This window comes from Olea europaea, chromosome 18 (assembly GCF_002742605.1).
Source record: "Olea europaea var. sylvestris chromosome 18, O_europaea_v1, whole genome shotgun sequence".
Lineage (NCBI taxonomy): Eukaryota > Viridiplantae > Streptophyta > Magnoliopsida > Lamiales > Oleaceae > Olea > Olea europaea.
Genome location: NC_036254.1, coordinates 14,645,854 through 14,651,853, shown reverse-complemented (window position 1 = coordinate 14,651,853; position 6,000 = coordinate 14,645,854).

Here is a 6,000-nt window from a genome sequence, read left to right as displayed (position 1 = left end):
TGAAATTTTATGTAGTTCATTATTGCCCACCTGTCCTTTCAAATGTAATTTTTGTTTTTTAAAATGCTCTTATTATTTGTTTTGTCCAATATTGAAATTGTAATTCCTATCTTTCCCTTACATATTCCTGAGTATTAAAGTTTGTGTTCTAGGATCCGTCCAATGCGAATAGTAGACATGGGGCTATCTTTGTTGCGAAATGATCATTCGTTTAGCGGAGAAAGAAAATTCAAGAGAAGGACCCCCCTCCAAAAAAAAAAGACTGGATTAATTACTGGGACCAAAGGTAGCGAGGTATTAGTATGATGGCACGTAACCAATTCTATTCTCTTCATAGTGATGTATTACTCATTTAAGAAGACAATGATTTGATGGAACTCTTCCTTTCTCTCTTGATGTTTCCAAATGGGCCCTGACTCATTTTTATTATCTGTTTTTCTTGTGTGTCTTTGTGAGAAAGGGAGAGAGTCTTTAATGTAATTTTTTTCCCTAATCAGATACTAAAGAGAGGCTTGTGCTGGTTCATATAACATGAATGAGTTTGTACTCATCAATGCTGATGAAATTGGAAGATTAAGGGCCTGCAAGATTCTTTGACTATTAGTTGAGTCCTGAAAGGCCATGAAACATGTTGTGTGGTAATGATTAATTCTCTTACAAAAATAGGAATGAAAAAATGGTTGCATCGTGCATAACATGTGCGATGTGACATTTACTGCTAAACTTAGAAAAGAATTTCAGCTAAAAAGTTTTAATTCTTATCGTTTTCTCTCACTCCTATGTATTTAAGTCTCATTTGTGTTCTAAGATCCATATATTTGAATAATAGCTATAGGGGTTCTCTTTTTCTCTTTTACTTCTTCTTGAAGTGCTGTTGGTGGAGAAAGGGAAGTAAAGGGAAGGAGAGATAAATGACATGCGTTACCGTAAAAACATAAAGCAGAATAATGATATTTTGGAAAGTGGCAAGGTAATAGGATGATTTATGGTAGCAAATTCCATTCTAATCTCTGACGGCGATGAATTACTCAAATAAGAAGCTAGAACCTGAAGGGGCTTCTCTTTTCCTTTCTTGATGTCTGCAATGGGCCTTGACTCTTTTTTATTTCCCTTAATTATCTTGGCCGTGATGTTGGTTTATTTGTGCGTCTGCTTTTGAGGAGATAGTTTGTAATGATATTTTTTATGGATGGATACTAAAGGGAGGTTTGTGGCTGGTTCACATAATAGGAATGAGATTCTACTCATCGATGTGGATGAGATTGGGTGAGTAAGGGTCTTCAAGAGTCTTTGAATACTAGTTGAGAGTTGAAAGGCCGTTGAACACGCTATGTGGTAATGATCAAGTCTATTATCAAAATGCGAATGGAAAAATGATTACTACGTGCATAACACGAGTGAGTGTGATATTTTCTTACAATTTATAATCAGACTTGCTAATTATAGAAAAGAATTTCATCTAAAACATCTTCTATAAATATTCAACTTTCTGATTTTTGAGAAATCATTTTGAAATTTTATATAGTTCATTATTGCCCACCTGTTCCTTCAAATGTAATTCGTGCCTTTTAAATTAAGCTTATTATTTGTTTTGTCCTAAATTGAAATTTTAATTCCTATCTTTCCCTTTCATGTTCCTAAGTACTAAAGTTTGTGTTCTAGGATCCATCTAATGTGAATAATAGCCATGGGGCTATCTTTGTCGTGAAACGATAATTTGTTTGGTGGAGAAAGAGAATTAAAGAGAAGAACCCCCTAAAAAAATAGCAAAGGTGGCGAGGTGTTAGTATGATGGCTCGTCGCCAATTCTGTTCACCTGTCTTCCTGGTGATGTATTACTCATTTAAGAAGACAATGGTCTGATGGGACTCTTCCTTTCTCTCTTGATGTGCTCAAATTGGCCTTGACTCATTTTTATTATTGCTTTTTCTTGACTTCTATGGTGTTTTATTTGTGTACCTTTGTGTGAGAGGGAGAGAGTCTTTACAGTAATTTTTTTCCTATTCAGAAACTAAAGGAAGCTTGTGGCTAGTTCACTTAACAGGAACGAGTTTGTATTCGTCATTGCTGATGAGATTAAAAGAGTAAGGGCTTGCAAGATTCTTTGACTCCTAGTTGAGTCTTGAAAGGCCGTGAAACATTCAGTGTGGTAATGATTATTTCTCTTATGAAAATATGAATGAAAAAATAGTTATGTTGTGCATAACATGTGCGTAGTGTCGTACCTGTATTTCATGGGATCTGAGGTAAACTTCAAATTTTGGGCTCCTAGGTCATAGTATGCAATCCATCTGTTCATGTATACGAATTTTACGGACTAAATTTGTTAATTTAAAATCAAAATAAAGCAACAAATAAAATGAAATATTCAAAATATTTATATTATAATCAAATAAAAATACTAAACTGTCTTAGCTATCACTTAAATCCAACTAATCTTGCCCTTTTTGAGGAGAAAATATCAATCAATTTTATATAGTTAAGTTGTTCAACAATTTCGTTTTCAATGGATAACATTGAAAATCAATTCAACTTGGAGAAAATTCATTCTGTTGATGCAACTTTAATGGGTATAATGAGCAAAAATCTTGTAAGCAATGTAAGCATTTGAAAAATAACCATTCATTTTCTTTAAATAATTCAACACATCAATTGCTATTCTTGTTTCTTTAGGTAAATAACACTCCAAGACTGTCTGGTCTGTGCATAAGTCATTAACAATAATGTTTGAATGTCTATTATGTTTCAAATACTCTTCAAGATTTTCACAAGATTTCAACAAACTATCAACATTCATTTTGTTTAATTTCTCCACATTAAACAAAAATCTAATCATCTCTTCATAATGTATAAATTATTCAAAGCGAGTTTGAAGTGAAGATCGAGCTGATCAATTATAAAGAGAAAATAATTAACTCTAAAAGATTCTTCAGTTGACTGTGTTACCTCTTCACTACCACTTTCATCGAACTGTATCTTTCTTCGAATGCTATGTTTCTCTCGAAATATAGCCTCAATTTCCATTTCACTTGGCATTTGTTTAGCTTCATCCATGACACTAGCAAATCTAGATTCTCTATACTTTTTAAGAAACAAAAAATGTCCTTGTAAAAGCTTGATGGCTTCATCAATATCCACGTTTCCAGCTTAAAAAAATTTACTCACAGTATTGATTGCATGTTACAACTTATACCAAAAGACCATCCTAAGCAAAAACTCAAAATTCTCACATTCGTATATTGTTAAGGACTCAACTTCACTCTTTGTTTTAGGATCTTCCACATTGTTTGCCGAGTCAAGTAAAGCATCTGTTATTTGTACAAATTGTTCTTTTATAGGCTTAACACTTTCCGCATGACTTTCCTAGCGTGTTTGTGATAATGGCTTAAGTGTCAAACCTTCAAACTTATCTTTAAAAATCTTCCGTCATTCGGAAGAAGGAAGAGAACAATGTGTAGATGCGTTGTATCACTCCAAAGAAGGACATAGCTTTATAAGAATAATTTGTCATATTATATAATGCTAGATTAAGGTTATGAAAACCATATGAAGTATACAAAGCTCTAGGATTTATTTTAAGTAACCTTTTTTACACACCTATATGTCTTCCACTCATGTTAGTTCCACTGTTATACCCTTGATCTCTTATATTATCAATATCAAGCTTAAGATTACTTAACACATTTTTAAGCTCAGTGAAAAGTCCAAGTCATGATGTATCATCCACCTTTAAAAATCCAATACAATATTCTTGTACCATCGACGAGTTGTTTGAATCATCCACACATATATTGCTAAAGACATTTGCTCCTCATGACTCGCATCTGGAGTATAATCAAGTATGACAGAAAAATATTTTGCATGTTTCACTTTTGTGACAATTGCTTATCAATTCATTTTGAATCTTAGGACCTCGATAGTATACTGAATCTCACGTGCTTGAACACGTTGAATGTGTTCTTTCATTATTGGATCAAACTCAGCAACCATTTCTATCATTTGCAAAAAAAAAGTCCATCATTCCTAACATAAAATTGCTCACAATCTCCTCGAATTGCCAAAGTATTTTTAGAGAGTCTTTTCATAATAGAAATTATCATCGTTAACACTTTTATTCAATGCTCACTTTTTTTGTTCATAGCCAATTGTATGCTTTCATAAATTGTATGAACAAAAGATATTGTCTAAAGAAATTGAATACACTAACCATCTTCTATCAGTTGTGTGCCCATGTACAATTAGTTGCTTATATTGTGATGAATCAAAATATCTACCTTGATTATCTGTGGGAAATAAGATATCATCAACTCCTTTTGGACTCATTTCAACTAAAAAGTCCCTTGTGACAATGGTTGTTGAACACACTATGTGGTAATGATCAAGTCTACTGCCAAAATATGAAAGAAAAAATGATTACTTTGTGCATAACATGATCGAGTGTGGCATTTTCTATTACAATTTGTAATTAGACTTGCTAATTATAAAAAAAGAATTTCAACTAAATGTCTTCTGTAAATATTCAACTTTCTGATTTTGGAGATATTTTTGAAATTTATATACTTCATTATTGCCCACCTGCCCCCTTTGAATGTAATTCATGTCTTTTAAATTACACTTATTATTTATTTTGTCCTATATTAAAATTGTAATTCCTATCTTTCCCTTTCATGTTCCTAATTGTTAAGAGTTTGTGTTTTAGGATCCATCTAATGTCATTTAAGTCTTCTCTCTAAATACAAATGAAAAAATGATTACTTCGTGCATAACATGAGTGAGTATGACATTTTTTATTACAATTTGTAATAAGATTTGCTAATCGTAGAAAAGAATTTCAACTAGAAAGTCTTCTATAAGTATTCGACTTCTTGATTTTGGAGAAACCATTAGAGATTTTATATAGTTCATTATTGCCCACATATCCCCATCAAATGTAATTTGTGTCATTTAAATTACGCTTATTGTTTGTTTTGTCTCAAATTGAAATTATAATATCTACCTTTCCCTTTCACCTTCCTAAGTATTGAAGTCTCGTTTGTGTTCTAGGATCCAGCTAATGGGAATAATATCAATGGCGATGATAGTTCGTTTGGTGGAGAAAGGGAATTAAGGTGAAGAAACTCAAAACAAAACCACAATAATTATCTGTAGCAAAGGTGGCGAGGTATTAGTTTGATGGCTTGTAGCCAATTCAGTTCCCCCCTCTTCATGGCGAGATATTACTCATTTAAGAGGATAATAACACGATGGGATGATTCTTTTCATTCTAGATGTGTCCAAATAGGCCTTGACTCATTTTTATTATCTCATTTTCTCGACATTTATGGTGGTTTATTTGTGTCTTTGTGTGAGAGGGAGAAAATTTTTATGGTAATTTTTTTCCTAGATGGATACAAAATGGAGGCTTATGGCTGGTTCACATAACAGGAATGAGGTTCTACTCATCAATGCTGATGAGATTGGGTGAGTAGGGGTCTTCGAGAGTCTTTGATTACTAGTTAGGTGTTGAAAGGCTGCTAAACACACTATGTGGTAATGATTAAGTCTACTACCAAAATACGAATGAAAAATGCTTACATCATGCATAACTCGGGTGAGTGTTACATTTTCCATTAAATTTGTAAACGGACTTGCTAACTATAGAAAAGAATTTCAACCCAAACGTCTTCTATAAATATTCAACCTTCTGATTTTGGAAAAATCATTTCGTTCATTATTTTCCACCTGTCCCTTCAAATGTAATCCGTGTTCTCGTGAAAGCTTGCTCCAAGAGTCGTCAAAATGATGTTTTCTAGGCACAATTAAACATTATCTTTTTCTACTAGCCATCAATCCAACCAGTTTCAATCCACAACCAATATATTTACCTAAGTTGTTTCTCAATCTCAGCCATAAAGGATAAGATAACGATGATGATTTGTAGCCACAAAGGCAAAGGAAAAAAGCAATGGAAGAAGACAAAAGATGAAGGCCAAAACACAAAGTTCATTCACCGACAGCCAC